At 45.0% G+C, this 22,718-nt stretch overlaps 1 protein-coding gene and 1 long non-coding RNA gene across 3 annotated transcripts in view; both read left to right on the plus strand.

Moving 5' to 3' along the window:
• Positions 1-22,718, plus strand: part of Pdss2 (decaprenyl diphosphate synthase subunit 2) — a 225,613-nt gene that overhangs the window by 32,983 nt on the left and 169,912 nt on the right.
• LOC147998742 (uncharacterized) lies at positions 12,923-14,102 on the plus strand. The gene is made up of 2 exons (XR_015645942.1): positions 12,923-12,997; positions 13,236-14,102. It is a non-coding gene; the product is annotated as an uncharacterized LOC147998742 (long non-coding RNA).

A 22,718-nucleotide genomic window follows, 5' to 3' on the forward strand; every position in this document is an offset into this window, starting at 1 on the left:
AAGCTGTAATAAGTATTTTTGCGTTTTCTAGAATGCCTGGCGTGGTAGGACTGACCTAAAGTGATACGCATTCACCCTGTGTTTAACTCACTCTGCCTCACTGCAGTTTTGAAAAATCCTAACCAGGTCAGCCAAGTGCCGTGTGACTTGTTTGCCAATCAGGATTGGTCATTGTTGTAAAAAGACTTTCACTAATTTAAAAATGTCATCTTGATTTAAGTAATTTTTGATAGGTTTCCATTTCCTGTCTCTCTCAGATGTTTTTACTTTATCGTTGATTTCAGGTTCTCCGTCGTCTCATCTAATGGAGACGGTGAAACTTTCTTAGCTGCACAAACACTGTTTAACCCAGGTTTTCCCTGAAATGCCACTGTTTGCTTCTTTACGATCGTTCTCATTCTCTCTGTGCTCAGGCTTTTCCACTACAGGTTAGTGCTGGACGCCCAGCTCCTTCCTGTCCTTCGTGATTTAGCCGTGCCCTAGCAGGCTGCAGATAGAGTATAAAGTGTGAGAACTTGTGGTCTGATTTATTGGAGTTGGGAAAGTCGTCCTGAGGAACCGGAGAGGAAGTCTAGCGGCTTCTGCCCAGACCTGAGCTGTCTCTTACCCTCTCTGAGGACGATTGTCTCCCGTTCTGTCGTGTTGTGCGTTCATGCAGATAATTGAGAATTATAGTAAGCATCTTAGTCCTCGATAAACAGACAGAATGCACTTTAATTACACTCTAATTCATTATCCGATGAAAGTAACAAACGCTACAAACCAGCCCGGATGTGACTTACTGCATAGCCTTTGCACTTAGCGGAATAATCAGACTGCAGTCATAAACAACATGAACCGTCCTCTTCTGGGTCCTTATCTACTCATTACCCTCAAATGCTTCTGTTGAGTCCAGTTTCTTTCCTGTTTGTTTCCTGTGCCATGGCCTGTGGGTTTCCGTCCTCCCTGCTATAACTTGGAATACAGTGATATGTTTTATTTTCTCCCTGAAATACGGGTTAGGTACAGCCTAGGAATAGAGTGTTGTAGTTTTGCCTTAGGAACAAGATGCATGCCCTCAGTAATAGCAAATAAAATCAAGTGTCATGGTAGTGAACTGATGTGTGATTTGTCCCCATAGGAACTAACAGAGTTCTGCCACCGTAAGGAAATAAAAACGTTGCCCACAGTCGTCACACGCTGAGTACTCTGTTCCTTCTCAGGACAAGGAAACAGGGCATGTGCGTTTGACTGCACGCTAGCCTGCCTACTCTTTTGATCTGAGACAGCAGCCCACAGAGAATCCATACCTGTAATCAGATGTTACTGAGTCCAGGTCTTTGGTGTTCTTTTTTGGAGTCCAGTCTTTGGTGTGCCACAGAGGGACTTAGAAGCTTGAATACTGTATTTTTTTTTTCTGCTTTTTAAAAAAATTTATATGAGTACACTGTAGCTGTCTTCAGACACATCAGATCTCATTACAGATGGTTGTGAGCCACCACGTGGTTGTTGGGAATTGAACTCAGGACCTCTGGAAGAGCAGTCAGTGCTCTTAACCTCTGAGTCGTCTCTCCAGCCCCATGCATATTGTATTTTTCTCAGGTGAATTTGTACTTCGTTAGGTGGGCATTAGAGCCAGTATGGAGGATGTGTGTTATGTGTGTGTATAAAGCAGGTCACAGAGCAGCTTAGATGAACCAGTCTTCCAGATGGAGCTATAGCACTATGTCTGCGTGAGTATAGGCCTTGTATGTGCCTGGTGTCCACTGAGGTCAGAAGAGGGCATTCGAGCCTATGAAACTGACAGTAAAAGAGGATTAATCCTCCCCAGAGTGGCTGCGAGGAGCCAAACTCAGACCCTCTACAAGCACTGCAAGCACAGGGAGCACAGGGAGCACCGCGAGCACAGGGAGCACCGCGAGCACAGGGAGCACCGCGAGCACAGGGAGCACAGCACAGGGAGCACAGCGAGCACAGGGAGCACAGTGAGCACAGGGAGCACAGCACAGGGAGCACAGCAAGCACAGCACAACGAGCACAGGGAGCACCGCGAGCACAGCACAGTGAGCACAGCGAGCACAGCACAGCGAGCACCGCGAGCACAGCAAGCACAGCGAGCACTGCGAGCACAGCGAGCACTGCGAGCACAGCGAGCACAGCACAGCGAGCACCGCGAGCACAGCGAGCACAGCACAGCGAGCACAGCGAGCACCGCGAGCACAGGGAGCACAGTGAGCACAGGGAGCACCGCGAGCACAGGGAGCACCGCGAGCACAGGGAGCACCGCGAGCACCGCGAGCACAGCGAGCACTGCGAGCACAGGAAGCACTGCGAGCACAGTAAGCACAGCGAGCACAGCACAGCGAGCACCGCGAGCACAGCACAGCGAGCACCGCGAGCACAGCACAGCGAGCACCGCGAGCACAGCACAGCGAGCACCGCGAGCACAGGGAGCACCGCGAGCACAGGGAGCACCGCGAGCACAGGGAGCACCGCGAGCACAGGGAGCACTGCGAGCACCGCGAGCACCCTTTACCGCGGAGCCACCTCTCCAGCCTCCAGCTCCCCGTGCTCAGATCTGCTGGTCCTGTTCAGCGGATTTAGCAAGCAACGAGAGCATTGATCTTGACATGAGCGTATCTCCTGAGGAGCTAAGGTCTCACACCTAGAACACACCTCACCAGTGTTGTGGGTACTGTTCTGTCACACCAAAATATCTGCAGTTGTGGGTACCTGGTAAGGACCAAATGGATCTGCGGCTTAAACAATTTAGGTCTATGATGTACTTGGTTTTCAGTTTTGGTCCGAGTTGCATTTGAAGAGAAACTGTGACTCTAGTTTCCTGAAGGAATATAAGGCTTTTAGCACGTGTGGTGGTTTGAATGAGAATGGCCCCCACAGGCTTACAGATTTGAATGTTTGGTCACTTCACACCGACAGTGTTCGAAAGGATTAGGAGGTGTGGCCTTGATGGAGTAAGTGTGTCCCTGGAAATGGGCTTTGAGGTTTCAGAAGGCCAAGCCAGGCCCAGTGTGTCTCTCTTCCTGCTGCCTGCAGATCCAGATGTAGAGCTCCCATCTACCTCTCCAGCACCTCGTGTGCCCGCATCCATCATGTTTCCCACCATGATGATAGTGGACCAAACCTGCAACTGTAAGCCAGCCCCGATTAAATGCTTTCCTTTATGAGTGTCTGTGGTCACGGTGTCTTTTCACAGCAATAGAACACTCATGTAAAAGAGCATGCAAATTAGTTTAGGTGAGCTTGGAAATTTTCTGCAGAATTAGACAAGAAATATTAAATCATAGTGTAAAATTACCTTGTCAGAATCAAATAATATCTAAGGCCTTACTCCCTGAGTTAAGATTTTTTGATTATAGCATGAGTATGGTGGCTCATGCTTATCCCAGTACTGGAGAGGTTGAGGCAGGAAAAGGTTGCCATTATTTTGAGGTCAGCCTGGTCTACATATTAAGCTCCAGACCAACCTGAACCACAGCACAGCACAAGACCTGTTCAAGTAGCAAGAAAGTAAAGAGTCTTGTTGGGCTGGAGAGATGGCTCAGCGGTTAAGAGCACTGACTGCTTTTCCAGAGGTCCTGAGTTCAAATCCCAGCAACCACATGGTGGCTCACAACCATCTGTAATGAGATCTGATGCCCTCGTCTGGTGTGTCTGGAGACAGCTACAGTGTACTTATATATAAAATAAATAAATCTTTAAAAGAAAAGATTCTTGTTATTATGGTTGACAGTGGTGGCTGATACAAGGAAGATCATGAGTTCAAGACCATTGTGGTCTACACAGTGAGACCCTGTCTTAAACTGCATTTTATGGTTAGGTCTCTTCAAAGCCAGCCCTGTTCTTCATATATTTTTTTTTTTTTGGTTCTTTTTTTCGGAGCTGGGGACCGAACCCAGGGCCTTGCGCTTCCTAGGTAAGCGCTCTACCACTGAGCTAAATCCCCAGCCCCTCTTCATATATTTTCTACATTCCCACAGTCCGAGGCTTCTGGAGTCTGCAGTTCTTAGGTCTTATTCAGCCCAGTTTGATTCTGATCAAACACTGTCGCTGTTCAATTGACCCCTCTGTCCCCTGGGCTCTCACTACCTCTTCGTGGTTATATCAGTTTGTTATCCCATCTTCGAAAATCAGCAAGGGCTGGGAAATACCCCGAATACCTGTACTTCTTTACAGTGGGACAGGAGTGAGGCTTTCTGAGCATCAGGCCTTGTACTGCATGCAGGGTGGCAGCTGTGTTCTCACGGAGCTCCCTGCTGTGTTTGCAGCACATGTGGGCTTGCTCAGCTAAGCCCCTGCCCAGGTTCAGGCCCAGGTTCAGGCCTCGTTGGCTTTGAGAGCACTGATGTGTCCTTCCTCCCTACTCTGATTCCTGATATTTCCTTCCCTTGGTGGCATGTTCTGGATCTCTCTCTCTCTCTCTCTCTCTCTCTCTCTCTCTCTCTTTCTCTCTCTCTCTCTTTCTCTCTCTCTCTCTCTCTCTCTCTCTCTGTGTGTGTGTGTGAGAGAGAGAGAGAGAGAAAGAGAGAGAGAGAGAATTCCTCTCTGAGAATATGTTTGAGTTTCATTGTTTTGTATTTTCTGAAATTAGGAAGTCAATCTTAAGAATAAAATAGGGCCAAATATTGGACAGTATTGGAATGTAAGCCCCACATATTGGACAGTATTGGAATGTAAGCCCCACTTTGGCTGCCAGCCTTTTAGTTTTCCTAAAATACATCTTACTAAGATTACTACTTTATCACTCGCCCTTAGTGCACTGTTGACAGTGTCTTTTTCTTAAGCATTCCTCACACCTCCTTTCAGGCTTGTAGGTGTTGAAGTATAGAAGCTCCAGGGCGTAGACTAACAGGGAAGAGTAGGAATTTTACAGATAGACTAGAAAATATGACAACTGGGGCTGGGGCAATGCCTTGGTTGGTGAAGAAGTGCTTGCTGGGCAAGCAGAAGACCTGTGCTCAGATGCTTAGCCCACCCCACCCCCATCCTTACCTAAACACATGCACACAGGCTGAGCACCCTGGTGTGTGTCTGCAAGCCCAGTGCTGGAGAAAATCTCTTATAAACATCACCTCCTAATAAAAAAAAGTGGATGGCCAGTGAGCTGAGGCAGGAAATTGAAGGTGGGACAGTGGCAGGAAGAGAGAGGACTCTGGGAAATAGGTAAAAGAGAGACGTGGGGAGAGCCACAAGAGATGAGAGAGGACATGGATCAGAAGGAGGAACGCAAACAAACAGGTAGATAAACTCAGGAGCTGAGGGAGCCTGAGGAGAGGGAAGGAAGAAGTGGGCCTCCAAGTGATGGGCTATAGCCTGGAATTGTAAGCCAGGGAAACTCTGTCTTCCCCTCAGTTGCTTTTGGTCAGAATGTCTTAACAGAGCAGCAGAAATAAAGCTAGCACAGATGCAGGTCACCTGTACTGCACTGGTATTATGAACACGCACACAAATGCACACATAGAAACAGACCTCCTGCAGCCTCCTGCTGCTCAGGACCCTTGCTCAGTCCCAGTCTGTAGGTCTCAGACCTCACTCTGGGTCTCAGAGGGATGGTAGGGGCCCGTGAGCCTGCTCCTGTGCGTAGGTCTGTCTGTTGACACTCATTATGGCTGAAATTTAGAAATTGAAGAAGGATTTTAAACATGTATTAACTTAAAAACAATGAACTCATAGCATGCTATTATTAATAAACTTCTTTAGGAAAAGTAATTAAAAATTTCCCCAAGGATTGCTACTGAGGTACTTGGGGAAAACAGGAGTGATCCAATAGCCTTTCTAGGTGTTTATGAATCCTCGTCACTCCTGTGTAGTGTGACATCTGAAACAAATCAATGACCTCTTTATACTTTATCACATTAACACGCAATGATCTATCATGTATTTTTAAGTGAGTCTTTAAGTTTGTAATTTTGTGTCATGTGTTGGTCATTTGGAAACTCTGGCTCACTAAAGTATTTGGACTCTCTGAACATTGGCTTATTTTATTATACTGTCCCTAAGAGCGCCATACTGTCCTTATTTAAAAAAAAAATAGGTGGGAGGGATGGCTCAGTAGTCTCGAGCACTGGATGCCATTCTAGAGGACCTGGGTGTGGGTCCCAGCACCCACGTGGCGTCTCACACCTGTCTGTACCACCAGTTCTAGGGCTCCTGATGCCTCTTCTGAGCTCTGGTCCTGCCCATGTGCGGTGCACATGTACTTTGGCACACACCATACACATAAAATATTAAAAAAACATTAGGGAAATGATGGAAATTTGTCAATGTTATAGTGTCTGGCACAAATTTTCTACAGTTCTAATTCTCACTCACCAGAGATCTCGATTTTTATCATTTGCAGCAAGTATTATTACTTTTGGGAAGTTGAAAGGTCATAATTTGACTATTGGCTGTTCTTTCACGTAAAAGCAATCTTTATGGAAGCAAAAGGAGACAATATTAATCCAGCTTGCAAATCCAAGAGCCAGACAAGTGCTTTTCCTTGAGGTAGCAACCACATTTTGGTTTTTAGCAAAAACCTTTGATCCGTGGTACTCACTTTACAACCTAGCTCATAGGAAAGGCATGCGCTTCTAGCCATGAGTTACCATAATTAACCACCTTCTATTTATCCAAGATAATAAATAAAAATGACACATGGCATTGCATGTGGCTGAGGCTCGGCTACATCGTGCTGATTACGCACTGTTGCTTTGCACTGTCGGTGACAGTCTCGGCACCGTGGCAAGGGTACACATCTTGGTAGTATAATGGTCTTTATTGCATAGATCCTTAGGGACACTGGAGGTCCACAGACCATGGTAGAGGAAAGATGGACAGCTTCACCCTTGAGACGCTGGGACATACAGCCTAAGCAGAATCTAACTGTATCTGCTGTCTGCCCCCTCTCAGTGCAGGTCCTGTCTTTTATCAGAGGGAAGAGCACATCTGCGGTGGGAAATGGCATGGACTGTAGCCCTGCAGTTATATGCAGTGCTCGACATGCAATCAAGTGTTATGAGAAAGGACTTTGCTTCTAGCCCCAAGGGAAGAGCAGGATCGGAATTACCTTTTCTTTTCTTTTTTTCTTTTTTTTTTTTTTTTTGGTTCTTTTTTTCGGAGCTGGGGACCGAACCCAGGGCCTTGCGCTTCCTAGGCAAGCGCTCTACCACTGAGCTAAATCCCCAGCCCCGGAATTACCTTTTCTTAATAAGCAGCTAGGAAACTGGACAGTGCATGAGACAACTGTCTTCCTATATTGGACATAAGGCAACACAGCACTGTCATCCCACAGGGCAGGAAGACAGGAGGCATAGCTCTATGCTTATTTCTGCCTGGAGGTGACTGCCGGATTGTAGTGCAGGGAGAAGAAACCCCCACCTCACCCTGTTAGCGCAGTGTTGGCTGGGACGTCACCGAGAGCACTGGGAGGTCCTGCTAGGAGGAGCGAGCACACAGGCTGGTAGAGTTCTAGATAGCTAGTGGTCACTGTAAGTCCTGCCTATGGGTAGAGAGAAAGTCCGTGGACTTTGGAAATCCACACCTTTAGGTTATAGCTGAATTGCAAGCAACAGCATATAAAACTGCGCGTGTAATTATAGCGCTCGGGGGACTGGGGCAGTGAGTTTCAAGACAACTGGGCTGAGACCTTATCTCAAAACAACAACAAAAAACCCAAAGACTTTTTATTTCTGTCCTAATTGAAATAGCACACCAAACAAATTAGTTCCTGTGTAATTTAACTGTCAAATAAAATAAACTTCAAGCCTCTTTGCAAGAAGATACTAAAATGAAACACTCAGCAGTATGCTAGGCAGGTCTAAAGTAGGAACATACAGTGTGTAACTACACATTAGAAAGCAGAAATGAGGGATTAGACAATGCTGGGACAGTTTTTGTAAGCACAGTAAGCACGTGCCAGTAATTATGGGAAAACACCACTCTGTGTAGACAGAGAGGTCTTTACATTTGTAAGGCCCAAACAGAACTTACAGCGGTGGAGTGTGAAGTCTGTTAATGAGCTCTGCTTAATGGGATTACAGAAAGCTAGACACTGCAGAAGAAAAGATCAACGAACGAATTATTTAAAGAAAGAAGCCCTAAAATTAGACACCCCTGCCTCTACCCGAGTCCTGGGCCTAAAGGTGTGGGCCACAATCCCTGACTAAATTTTTCGAATTTAATGGAAAATATCAACTAACAAATCCAGAGTCTCAACAAGCCCCACGTGAAAGAAATCAAACCAATGGGATGTTTCTAATCAACCTGACGGGGAAAACACGCAGATCAAAGGTGGACGGAACGAAAAGCCACGTGAGCACAGAGGACACATAGTCTTTACCAGGGCACACCTGAGACGGTTAGGACAAGAACTTAAAAGGCAGCATTTTCTTTTTTTTCTTCTTTTTTTTTTTTAAGATTTATTTATTTATTATATACAAATGCACTGTCGCTGTCTTCAGACACACAGAAGAGGGCACCAGATCTCATTACAGGTGGTTGTGAGCCACCATGCGGTTGCTGGGATTTGAACTCAGGACCTCTGGAAGAGCAGCCAGTGCTCTTAACCACTGAGCCGTCTCTCCAGCCCTGAGGCAGCATTTTCAAAGTTGATAGAAAACCATTCTACATGACGGTACTTGTTAAAAATGTCCTTCATGAGTGACGTTGAACACTTTCTTAGGCAAGGCTGAGAGAGGGCCGTGCTCTGTGTCCTTTATGGCTCTGATTGTCAGGTTGACTGCTGAAGAACACATTTAAAAAAATCCCATAATATTAGATGGTTTAATACAGTAAAAGGTGAGCACTGCAAACACAGATGAAACACTTGAAAAATAAGTCTGAGAGTTGAAATAGAACGCAGTGCTGAGAGGCACTCGATCCAGAGGATGGGGAGGAAGCGCAATGGAGGATTTTAGAGCTGGGCGGGGATGCAGAGGCAGGGCGTCTCCGAGTCTGAGGCCAGCCTACCCCGCAGAGACTGTGGGCCAGCCAGGGCTCCATGGGAGACCCTTGGGCAAATAAATAGAGGTAGATCTAACCCCAGTCTCATCGATGATCGTGCGAGCTGTAATTGGCCCAAACACCCCAGTTCCAAAGCTACTGTGTTGAGGTTATGTTTTTGTAAAAAGAAAAATCATTTTGTTGTCTACAAGAATGTAATTTCAATGTAGAATTTTAAAATAATGAACATGTATGTTTTTTTAAAAAAAAAACCTATATAATACCCAAAGCATACTTAAATATTGTGTGCTGGCTGGTCCTATGCCAACTTGACACAAAACTAGAGTTATCTGAAAGGAGGGAAAATTAATTGAGAAATGCTTCCGTAAGAGCTGGCTATGAGGCATTTTCTTAATTAGTGATTGATAGGGGAGGACCCCGCCCACTGTGGGTGGGGCCATCCCTGGGCTGGTGGGAAAGTAGAATGAGCAAGCCACAGGGAGCAAGCCAGTAAGCAGCAGCCCTCCGTGGACTCTGCATCAGCGCCTGCCTCCAGGTTCCTGCCCAGACTTCCTTCAGTGATGAATGGTGAAACGGAAGTATAAGCCAAATAAATCCTTTCCTCCCCGACTTGGTTTTTGGATTGGTGTTTCATTGCAGCAATAGAAACCCTAACTAAGTCATACAGGAAAGAAAGTGTGGAATGAACAAACAAAATGGAGTTTTGTGGGGAAGTGAGGGTAAAGGTTACAGTACGTTAGGCTTTGTCATAGTCTATATTGGCGTGTTGAACATCCTACAGAGAAATGTGGGCAGTAACTCTAGCTTATTGTCACCCACATGGAGTAGATGGGTAGACGTGAAACTCTTTCAGACTCCAGCCTTCATACCACGAAGGGGAGGGGAGAAGAGGTAGCAATGCTTGCTTTCAAGTGACCTCTGTAGCCACTCTGCAGTGTCTGCCCCTGTCTGCAGACAACCCCTAGGATGTGCTGTCAGCCGCTATCGCAGCGGACACAGCTGGACAGAGCTAGTTTCAAAATCCAGCTTGTTTCTGCCACTGTCAAGCATCCTCCTTACTCCTTATCAGTATGTGCTTTCCTTTCACACCACGTTCTGCTTGGTTTGCTTCTTCTCTCTCGGGAGCTCTGGGTAACCGAGGGACTCCGAGTTCATCACTGGTCGTAGGAATACGGTGGGTTTTCTTTCCCGCAGCAGCTGCTTCTTACCTCTTCTTCAACAACAATAACGTAACTTAAACTTGAACGGAAAGGAAGTTCTTAGTGGTGAAAGTCTGCAACCACATAGCGTCTTTTCTTTTGCTCTTGTCTCCTGTCAGCTCAAGAGATCTTTTCTGAAACACAATTTCATGCTTTATTCACTAAGCATTTGCAAAATGATCATTAGCAATGATTCGGTCCAATAGGTTTTCGTGGGTAGGACTGTTGATGGCTTTTCTCCCTTGGCACCCAGTACAGCACCTCCCAGGTCTGTGAAAGCTGGACCTTAGGGAAGAGGCTTCCAGGTCAGTGTCAGCTCCATTCCTTAAGTCTGAAATGTGTGGGGTCTGCAGCAATAGTCTCTTACCTCCAAGCTCTGATCCCAGAATTTTTGTAAGTCAGTGGAAGAAATATCTGTCCTTTGGCATAAAACCTGCATGAGGTAATTTTAAGATACTCTCAGCATAGTGTGGCCTGCATTAGAAAAGGAAGCCAGCAGATTCTAAGAGTCTCCCTTCTTAAAGCTGTTGATAAATTGTTGACTTGTGAATAATTCCTTGAAGGACTAGCCTAGATCCTTAACTGCTTAAGACCCAGTGGGGTTTTCTTGGTTTAAGAATTGCCTATCTTTATTTCTATTCACTCTATTGTGTTATTGCTGGTTTGAAATTCCTTGTGAGTATTTTCACTTTAAAATAACATAATTCAACATGCCACCGAGCATTTAACCTGTGAGAAAGAACTAGGATTAGTAGACTGCGGAGTGGATCGTAGCGGACACTTGAAATCGTTCCATCTGCAGAAGCAATGAAGGCAGGTGGGCCTGTAGACAGTCTCTGTGTCAGCTGTTCTTTAATCCGGCCACGTCCTCCTCAGGTAGGAGTTCAGAAAGAAACCCTGAGCTATGGTGTGTCCTTTCCTGTTTACCTAAAAGTTTAAGCACCCCCACCCCTCTGGCAAAAAGAAGCAGCCTGCTTTGCTGAGTTAGATGGTCCTCCTTTTTTCCCCGATGTTTTGCCGCAAACCCTTGCATTCTGTGTACTGCTCTGGTGGCTAACATTTTGTTAACACATCAACTTCATCTATGCTTAAAGATATAAAAGGAGGATTGCTTCATTTGTGACCTGGAAACTGGAGGCGCAAAGGTACCCAGATCTTCTTAGCATCATCAAGAACTGTCTTCCACTTTGCTACTGAGACGACTTGGCAGAATAACTCATTCTAGAGTCACTATCTGTGGGTCTAGAACTGATGTTTGCTAAATGGCGAGTGAATAACACTGTTACTTCTGCATTGTGACCAAACAGGAAGAAACATTATTGTTTAATGCGCACTTCCTTCGCTTTGACATGCACTCCAGCTGTGTTTAAATGGTGGACTTGAACGTCGTACACCACACTCTGCTATCTTGGGAGATTCTTTAATTTTGCAGATGTTATTAAGTGCAGAATTCTCAATGGAAACTGCAAACCCAGAAGTTTCCTCCACTGATAGCATATTTAGATCTTTGAATGGTCTTGTCTTCTCCAAATTGAGATTCCCTTTGAATGCGATCTTCTGTAAATGAGTTAATGAGAAATTGTGGATGTTTTGTTGAAGCATCCTATCAATTGCTGGTGAATGCTCTCTGAATTCTGCAAGTCCTTACTACTAATATGTCCCAGAAAATAGCTGGCCCTCAGGATAATGCTACTGAAAAGTTTAGCAAACCCTGCAAACTCTTGAGTGTCACTCAGAGCTGTAAACTTTGAGGTCGTGATGTGATGTCTTCAAGGACCTCTGACTCCATCACTCCATCCTCTCTTTCTCCAGTGGTGCCATGGTTTATCTTGTAGATCCGACAAGACTGTTCTTGATTGTTGAGGACTCCTCTCCTGGTACTTTGAAGTTTCTCACTAGAGGAGAATGGAGAGCTAGTGTCATGCTAAGAGCACTTGCAGAGGACCCAGCACCCACACCCGGCAGCTCACAGCCGCCTGTAATCCCAGTTCAGGGCACCTGAACCCCTGTGGTACACATGCACAAGTCAGGAACACACGCATTACATACTACCTACTTAAAACATCTAATGTTATGCTTGCGTCCCCAGCTCCCTTTGGTACACAAGAAATGCAGAGGGTTGAGAACTTTCTCAGCTACAGTATCCTTTTGTTTTGGCATTCTTGTGTCTCATTTAGAAAAGGGAATTTTAGTTAAAGCAGCAGAACAAAATCATTCAGAGTTATCGTTACATAAGGAAGTCATAGGAAAGCTATATCTTAAGATGTAAAAATTACGGACCTTAGGCTTTTCACTCAATTGAAAATATTATTTCTGTATGCTTTTCCTGTTCTCCAAATGTTTGGGTTTCCCCATTTCTTTGCTTTTGAGGTCTTTCTGAATGTCTGTTCGTGTTTTGTAAAACAACAACTCACAAAGATCTGACTTCTGCCTCCCGAGTGCTGGGATTAAAGCTGTGCACACCACCACCGAAAAGTTGTGAAGGGTCAAACCTACTCCACTCTTAGAACCGGCCTCCATCTTCAATGAAAAAAAGCCCGAGGACTTGGTCCGGCGCTAAACCCAAGCTGCACCCGAGTTTCAGGAAGGACCAGGGCTTGTCCTTGGCCAGAGTCACTCCCTAGCTGCTTCCTAGCAACAGTGAGTCAAAGATCAGTCTGATGGTTTCAGATGTTCTGTCAGACCATTCGTGACTGTATACAGTCTCGCTTCAGAGCACCCACCTGTGGGCTTACGTCAGACATTTCCCCTGACACTTGCGGGGCTGGGCCTCCCCCCTTACTTCCATTTCCTATAAAGCCCTGTCCTGGATGAGAGTTTGGGGCGGCTTCACCAAACTGTCCCGTTGGCCTGCGGTGAGTAAGCCAAACTCGAGTTTGTAATGAAGAGACCCTAATGTGATCACATTGGAGCCGGCTCCTTGGTTGTTCCAAGAGGATCACAAACACTTTCCTGGCACAACACTTGGTTTTCTTTAAGGCTTTCTTATAATACCAGTTCGAAATTTTTACTAAATATATTTACTTAAAGGCCTTTCTCGGCAGTCTCTGATGATTGGTTCTCATGGATCATGTGTTCTTATTTCTTTCACAGGTTATGACTTCCTGTTGGATATTGGACATTCTAGATAATATATTGTAGCGGTCTAGGTTCTAGCCTTCTCCTCTCTGAGGGCAGCTTGGTTGTTATGGCTTCCCTGGACGGTACGGTATGCAGCTGCAACATCTGTGCTCTGCAGATTTTTTCTCCGGCCTTTATTTGGAAGTCTCAGTTTCTAGCAGTTGCCCCTGCGTCTGTATAGCTTAGTGATCAGTCAAACATCAGGCATAGGCTCTGCCGGGACACCTGGAGCCAGTCGGCTTCTACCTCGCTCAATGGATCTGCGTGCAAGATGGGAGGCGCTGAAGGTTCAGGTTGCCCTGGCTTGCTTCCTGCTGGACTCTCCCATGTCTCATCTGTACCCACGGCGAGCTGGGAATACCTGGGCCTTCTTGGAACTCAGCTGCAAGGGTACAGCATCTGGTTAGCCCGAGTGTCCGGGGTCTTCTTCTCCGGTGGATTTCATTTGAGCAAGCAGCAGAGTCAGTTGCAGTCGAGGATTTAACAGGGAGTTGCAACCTCCAGAAGGAGCCACAGGCCCTCTCTGCTGATTCTGAAGCTCATGTTAGCTAGCAAATGCGTCTTTTCTGACAGAAGGGACAAAGCTAGTCCTGGGCGGACAGATAGACAATGCAAGTAGAAGCAGCCCTGACAGCTCCTGCAGTTCTCATGTAGAATTCAGAAGGTTCTCCTGACGTGTCTGCCTTTGATTGGATGCAGATCACAGTGCCTGACTTCCTGTTTGCTAGCAGGCTCTTCCACTATAAGAGTTCAGAATCTCTATAGATTTCAAGTGTTAGTGATTTGGATTGTGTTATATAAGTGATCTTAATTTTAAAAATTATACTACTGATTTGTTTATCTAGTGTGTGTATGTATGTGGCAGAGGGCAGCGTCTACCGGTGAGTCCCAGGGATTGAACTCAGGCCCCAAGTGCCTTAGGCACTGAGCCGTCTTGCTGACCCACATATGTGGTTTAATATCTCATGTGTGTTATTTATTATTGAGGCCCCATTTGCATAGTCTGTTTTTGAGGGAAGGCAAATTTCCATTGCATAAAAATATTCATACTTAAATGAGATAGTATTTTAGTGGGAAGATTCTTGTAGGGTCAAGTAGAAAATATCAGCCCTAACGTTTCACTTGAAATTCCTCTTGAAAAGTGAAGCAGATCAAAGACCATTGTTTATTTCAAAACTCTTCCCTCTGCAGCCTGTGCCAGCAGAGGTTGTTAGGATGACAGAGTCCTTTGTTAGGTTAATCCTGTGCCTGTGTGACACAGGGACTTGTGTACATGTGCTTATTATACGTAAGGACTTGTATAAAACGTATGGCCCTAATTACCTTATAGCTTTAGAAGTTTATTGGCATTTCTGTTATGTATGTAGTATATAGACTATTGTATATTATAGTATAGAGATTTAAAATTATTCAAGGAATGTCAAAGGAATTTCAGTTTATTAGTAAGAAGTTGAAATTCATTTATCAAATTGGCATATTTACATTTAAAAAAATGAGAACATTCTTTAAAATGTGAAGCACAATTTTGTTAAAATTCTAATTCCAAGTTTTCAAATATGATTTGAATATTTATAACATACATGAATATTATAATGTATGCAGATTATAGTATTAAATGCCAAATGGTTTGGCATTGCAGTTTTCCAACTAAAAATAAGTTGTCGTCTATAGAAATCAAATGTTCGTGTATCTCTAACACTTATATTGATTTTTTGTGTACTACAAAATACTATTCTTGCTAAAGAAAATATTACCCAGTATGTAAATTAGGATACAGCAAGTTATGTCCAAATAACTTGTTATGTCTCATGTTGGAGATATCACTGTACATGGAATCAAAACAAAACAATATTAAGAGAACCTTTCAGCCTGTAGGCAGGCATTCCTTTGTGGAAACACAAATCACTCTCTCTTCCTTTATAGTGTTGAAGAAACAAGTTTGTTGAATGTGAGAAGTTGAAATGGCTTGGTGACTTTTCCAAAGTCAAAACCGAAATGAACAGCTCTGTCTTGGCGATTCTGGTTGTCAAATTCAATAGTTATCCAGGCTGTGGAGAGCTTCCAAATCAGAGAAGCTTAGAGGGCACCAATGGAAGGCCTGTCTCTTAGACTGTTCCTCCAGTGGGCCAGATTCTTCTTAAATTTGATTCTGAGCCACTTCCCATTTGGTCTCACTGGGTCTCACACATGGGACTCTCTGTGTATCCTGGCCTGCTTTCTCCTGCCTTTTGTGCTGCTCTTAGCGTCCGTAGTCCAGAGTTTCATACTTCAGCAGGGGACTAAAGAAGAGAAGACTAAGGAAGAAGACTTCTTAAGTAAGTTTAGTGTTGGGGTTGGGGATTTGGCTCAGTGGCAGAGCGCTTGCCTAGGAAGCGCAAGGCCCTGGGTTCGGTCCCCAGCTCCGAAAAAAAAAAAAAAAAAAGTAAGTTTAGTGTTTGCTTGCCAGCACAAGTCCTGGGACATGCTGGACCTGGGTCTGACAGTTCACTTCTCTAGTAAGGCAACCCTTCAGTATTCCTGAGATCTTTGGAATATATAAAGTTTAAGAATGGCTTTATAACTTTATTCTTGCCCATCAAATCCCTACACAGAGAACAAAACAAAACACTGGGTTATTGTCTAGTGCTTCTAGACCATCGCTGGGTCAAGACGGGACATCAATCGTTACCACAGTCTGTGAGCAAAGCTGAGGGCCTAGGAAGGGAGTACTAAGGGCCCTGCAGGGGAGGGCGGGCTTGGGGGCGCTTTTTCTCACCTGGCAAGCCTTAGAAGAGAGAAAGAGAACTCCCCTTCATTCATTTCTTCGGACTTTTTTTTTGGCAGGTTACTAACAAAATCATAAAATTAAAGCCAAAGCTGTATTAACTACACGTGCTTTTCTTACCTCAGTTATCCTAATACCTGGTGCCTTAGCTCTGAAGGTTCTGAGACAATATTAGAGCTACTGATTTGACTGGCATTAGGTAACACTTAGTAAGTATCATTAGTCTGGAAAACTCACCCACTGATTTCCCCATGAGGACAGTGACTGTACTTCAGACCGATCTGGCTAGGACAGCTGGAGGGAGCCTGTTGCTGGCATCTAGCAGATAGAAGTCGAGATGCTATTAATTAATAAGTAGTCCCTCACAGCAGAGGTCCCACCACAAGATGCTACTAGCACCCAACTGAGAGCCATGGACTTACCACGTCAGTTCCATTCAGAAAAGCACTGTATTTGTAAGAATTGTGTTTCTGTCTTTGCTGTTCCTATCAATAGCTCAATTTTTTCCCTTTTTACAAACATTTCATGTTTACAGTGGCTTTGAATGGTCATAGTTGTAGATCTTTAGTCTCCATAAGGTATAGTACAAGTACCAGATCTCCATATTAAGTAAGGGAAAAAAATAGCACTATCAGAAAATTATATAAGCAAGTAAGTGGAACCAAACATTAGACACAGGTAAGTGTAAGCTTGTCATGACGCCAACAACCGTTGTCTCCTTGACCTTCGCACTGTCCTTGCTCATTGGCTCCCCCACAGTGGCTGATTTAACCACACACATTTCTGTGTTCTGAAGTAAGTGCATTAGAGAAAACTGGAGTGGTGCTCCCAGGAGGCTGGGACAGGGGCTGTAAGCTTGAGGCCAGCTTGGGCAGTTAGCAAGACACTGGAGCTGGTGGGACAGAAAGGGAGGAAGGAGGGAGGAGATTTATATTAGTCTCTGAGATGAAACGGAAAGATATTACTACGGATAACTGTTGTCACTCAGGGATTTCCAAAGTAGGTATGAAATATGGTGAAGTGCGCTGGACTCAGGACAAGAGGTTTGTGTGATTTTTACTGCTTGTTAAAAATTGTTTTATTTTTATTTTATGTGTGTGTGTGTGTGTGTGTGTGCGCGCGCGTGCGCGCGCGCGTGCGCGCGCGCGTGCGTGCCACATGTGTGCAGTGTCTGTGGAGTCCAGAAGAGGCTGTTGGATCCCCTAGGATTTGCAGGCAGTCCGGAGCTGCCCTGTGAGTGCAGGAGCTGAGCTCAGGTCCTCCCCCAGAGCAGCAGGTACCCCTTCCTCTTCCCAGCTCTTCTCTGCGTTTAAAAACAGCCACGTTTGTCTTGTTTGCCTGCAGCACAGCCATGCAAGTCTGATAGAAACCTAGTTCTTATAGATTGAGTCTGTAGATCGCTCCTGTTTCATTCTGACAAGTAAACAAAAGGCCGTCCCTCAGATTTTTAATATTCAAATGCGGTCCAGCATGCAGATGGCTGTGGGAGTTGGGAAATGCTGGTGAGTTTCACTGTCCTCCTGGCAGGACTACAGGAGAATACCTTCTATTAAACAAGGCTGCAAAGCTGGGCGTTGCTTTCACATGCTAATGGTAGATTTAAATTTGTATCTCTTTAAGTCTGTTGTCTAGTACTAAAATAAATCTGGGGCCCAGCGGCTCATAATAGTTAATAGCCTTTATAATGGGTCCCCAGACACCTGTTCTTTGACTGCTAATGAGGCCCTATTGTGTGTGCAGGAATGGTAGGGTTCCTGTCGATTGTCTGTCCCCACATCTCCCTGTCTCCTGTGTGCATATTTAAATGACATTAAGAGACGCTGTTTCCTCTTGTTTTCTGTCATCTCTAGAATTCTGCCAGACACACTTATTCTCTGTAATGGGTTGTTTGTTCCTAAATGCATTAGGGTTGGTATTTTTTCCCCATTTTCCGGGTTTTGAATTTTTTTAAGGAACCAAACCTCAATCATATTAGTTTGTGAGGGCTCAACAAAACGGAGTATTGACAGAATAGCACCAGGTCCACAGTGGAGATTCTGAAGGGACAGACAAACGGCGTGTGGAAGTTCCAGTAGCCTGTAGAGCTGTCAGAAAGCAAACAATGGAGAAGCCATTTCCCTGCTGTGATACCGTCATGGCTTCTCCTTCGAGGTCGGACACCTGTTTCCCATCTCTGACAGTTTGCAGAATTTGTGAATATTTTGTTTACTTTTTCTTAACCAAGCAAGCAAGGTGCTTGTAAGTTGAGACAAGCGTGGGTAAAGCCTGTTGTCATGGGCTGTTGTCCGTCAGACAAGAGCTCCTGTCCTCCAGCTCCTTTTCTACCCGGTAGACTAGAGTCTACGCGTGTATTCTTTATAGGACAGTGCACTAATGCACCTCTTAGACATGCTTGAACGTATGCTACAAATGTGCCAAATGTCCTGTTGTCCTGAAGTATACCTCTCCCCTTAACAGGAGTAAGAGTTTGCAAGTGCTGACCTGAGGTGAGAACTTAAGAGCCACATTGTACTGTGAGAATGGTTTCATGAAGGTTTTATACTTACAGAACAACAAAAAAAGGTAATTTTTCAAGGAGCTTTAAGATTCATCAGTGCAAATGGGAAGCAGGCAGTCTCTCCTCTGACTGACACAGCCAGCTGATAAAACAACGAAACAGCTAAATGTGGGAGAAAACAGTTAGATCCGGGTGCTCCTGTGTGGGCCAGGTCCCCGCTAAGGACCTCACCACTTCTGTCTCCTAATGGGGAAAACCTGTGATTTGTTAAACTAATCCATTCCTCCACCCAAAAGATTTACCTGATATTCACAGACTGTTAGGTGGATGCAAAGCTGGGCAGTGAGTGGCTATTAAAGGAGCTGAGTGTAGCCCAAGATGAAGTGACTCTGGATCCATGCTGTGTGACACAAACCTGGGAAACATGACGGTGTCCACTCATCCTAAATAAGGAACTGGTGACAGACCACTCGAAGGGCACCATCAAAGTCCAACTGGTGGACCTGGGAGTTTCATCAGGGTCACTTACACGAGGATGGCTGAGGGCTTACTTATGGGAACAGAAATGACTCAGTCGTCTGCATCCCAGAGCCCCTGGCAGCACGGCGGCAGCTCAGTGAAATCTCAGCAAACTGAACTACGCTTGCACTTGCACCGAGCTGAGCAGTGGAGAGTCCCCTTCCCGACGGACGGCTCGGTTGGTTTGAGCCTCTTCCAGGCAGTTCAGCTGGCCTCTGCTGCTTCCAGGCAGTGTGCTCTTCTGTCTATTCCTGCCCTCTCATCATCTGAGAGTCTCCCATCAGCCCTCACGACTCAGACGTGCATTGCAGTGCAGGTGGGTGGGGTCTGTCTGGTCAGTTTCAGGGACTTCCCAAACCTTTGCGCCGTTTGCTTCCCGACGCCAGGAACACTGCAGGATTTAGTGTCTCACCTCGCTTTAGAACAGTGGTTCTACCCCGTCCACATATCAGATATTTACATTCCGATTCATAACAGTGGCAAAATTGCAGTGATTGAAGTAGTAACAAAAATAATTGTACAGTTGGGGGGGACACCACAACATGAGGGACAGTATTGAAGGGTAAAACATTAGAAAGGTTGAAAACCTTGCTTTGGAACATCCTGTATCTTAAGACCCTTCTAAGTTGAAGGTTTTATCTCACATGGAATTGCTACACAAATATCGGCAACATTCCAAGGCTCCACACTCACAAATTCTAATCTCAGTGAGCCTGGCGGAATCTTTATCACAGATGTGGCTTGGAGGCTGCGGGTGGGGTAGGAGGGATAGTGCACTTCAGTTCACACTTCAAACGCCTGAGTTTCCATTACTGGTAGTGAATTATACAGGTCACCCTTGTGAGACAAATGAATATGCCACCTTTTAAAAGATAAGTGTCATGCGGCTGATTGTTTCGGTGAGTTATTCCGGACGGAGTCTCTGTTGAGTGCCCTGGAAACAGAAAGCATTTGTTTTGTTCATTACAGAGGAACTAGTTTTTTTAAGTCCTTGCTAATGATATTGTGACAGGTAGACATTGCTGCTTGGAATAACTCATGAGAAAGGCCTTAACACCTCAGTCTTATACTTTGCTGAACTCCCTCTACTAAGACATTTTCCATGCCTGGAGAGTCCGCACAGCCACCCACGGTCTTCCCTTCAGTTGCGTGCCTTCCGGAATGAAAGCAGAGACAGCACTGAGGTGCACGTCCTGTGGGTGCTGCTGTGAGATTAATTCCTCACTGGGAAAAGGGAGATGGACCACAGTCCCTGGTGGTTTTAAATACTGGCTGCGTATTGGATTCATATTTGTGGGACTTTATCCCCCCACCTCTCTCCCCACCTCTCTCCCCATCTCTCCCCCCCTCCCCAATGCTGACTCTTCTCCTCTTTACAGGAGAGAGCTTGTTTTTCCATTGGATTATCCTAGGCCTTTCTTACACTGCCTGGTAAACCCCTTTCCTACTCTCACCATGACCTGTCCTGTACAGTGAACCATCTCACTTCTAATAAACTAATTATAGTGTAAGAAAAACAGAGGATTTATAAATGCTAAAGACAGGCAAACTTAGGGGCAAACATATGAATATAGGAGTTTATAGGGTAAGAATTTAGAACAAGTATCGTTCACCAAATACTTGTTTGTGAGTGTGATAAGAGTGATCATTTTATATAATTTAAACTATCAGTGTTGTTCTAGCTGTTCTTAAAGTAAGAGTCTCGGTGAGAGTTTTACTGCTGTGAGCAGACACCACGACCAAGGCAAGTCTTAACGAGACAACATTCATAGGGCTGGCTTATGGGTTCAGAGGTTCAGTGCCTTATCTTCAAGGGAGCAGGGCAGTTTAGACAGGCAGAGCTGAGAGTTCAGCATCATCTGAAGGCGGCTAGTGGAAGACTGGCTTCCAGACAGCTAGGGTGAGGGTCTTAAGTCCACGCCCACAGACCTACTCCAAGGCCACACCTACTTCAACAGGGCTACACCTCCTAATTGTGCTGCTCCCTGAGCAGAGCATATACAAACCACCCCAGTGAGCATTCTTCAACCCAGCTTGGGAACCTGTAACACGATCTAGTAAGAAGGTGTCTGGACCCATTGGACTGACTTCTGTAGGTTCAGGATACGTACTCCTACGGAGTTGCTAATGCACCCTGGAATGGCTACTCCACCTTTTTTTTTTTTTTTTTTTTTTTTGGCAGACTAATCACAGTCATAATTTCTTGGCTGCCTTTGGTTTGCTAGCAAGTTGCCACATAGGAATGCAGAGCACCTGCATTTCTGAAAGCCGTTGCTATGTTCGTGGAATGGAAATGATTTTAAATGACAATATTGCTTTACACCTTTGGGGTGCGGCTAAGGGAACTGCATTTCTTACTTTCTTGTGTTGAAGAAACCGAGGCAGAGGAGTGTCGGTACAGAGATGGCGGGCGCTACTCCTGTTTCAGTCCATTCTTTGCTTCTCCTCAGATTCATATTTGCGGTTATCTGCCCTGCGTGGCAAGTGCCGGGAAAACATTTGTACAACAGCTTGCCAAGGAAGACTGTTGCCTGTGTGGAGTACAGTGAATTCACTGTTCAAGATTCTCGTGTGTTTATTAAAAGGGAAAAACCCCAGATACTAGTTAATTATATTCGTTTGAATTACTACATCTTGTGGTTAGTCTGTTGAATTTGTTAAATAGTTTAAGTGTATTCAATACAGAATTACAGCAGTTTTATTGATATACTGGCAAAGAAACAAACATGACCACTCTTTACCATCTGTTTATAATGCTATATAAAGAAGACCATGTTGGTTGCCATGGAAACTGCATTTCCCAAACCACCAAGTGTTTGCTTAAAATCTCCAATCTTTTAAAGTCATAAGCTTTTTCCAAAAAAGAAAAAAACAAAAGAAAAAGTATTAAAATATTAAAATGTCCAGTGGAGTTTGTTGTTGTTGCTCCCCTAAAAGTGTTTTTTCTGTAAAATATATGCTGAGTCTGTTATTATATCCAGGGTCTCACTGGTTGTTTGTAGGCTCTTACTCTGAGAATTTGGGGTGTCTTCAAGAACTGGGGAGAAAACAAATTCTATACTACTTAGAGATACCATAATTTTTATAAGCACTAAATGACTTTTTTCAGAAAACCTTTGTATTGGGAAACAGTTAAAAGGACTCTGAAGAGATGGCAAGTGTAAGGACATAATGTCTAGTGTGTAAAGGTCCCTGGGTCACACTAGTTACCCAGGTCATGGCCACCATCTTAGGTAATGTTGTAAAGACTGCAGCAGGGAGCTCATGGCTTTAAGCAGAATTATTGAGACATTTAAAACTGTGGCTGTGAAAAAGTATTTGCGGGGTTGGGAAAGAGAGTTCAGTCATCCAGGCCTTGCCTTGCGGACGTGAGGACCTGAGATCAACCCCCAAAGCCCACATAAAAGTGTTGTCTGGTGCCACGTGGTTATGATCTTAGCACTGGGGAGACAGAGAATAGGGTCCCTTGAGCTCTCAGGCAAGACGGAGGTCTAACTGGGGATCTAAGGACCAATGAGAAACTGTTTCTCCAAAGAGGTGGGCGTTCTTGAGGATGACACGCAACGTTTCCTCTGGCTTCCATACGCATGGACACATACATGCAAGACAGCCACAGGCACCCAAACCCCCTTACATACACCAGCATACGCCAGACATAAGGACATTTTACTAAGTC

The sequence above is a fragment of the Rattus norvegicus genome, chromosome 20, assembly GCF_021556685.1.
Source record: "Rattus norvegicus strain SHRSP/BbbUtx chromosome 20, alternate assembly SHRSP_T2T, whole genome shotgun sequence".
NCBI lineage: Eukaryota > Metazoa > Chordata > Mammalia > Rodentia > Muridae > Rattus > Rattus norvegicus.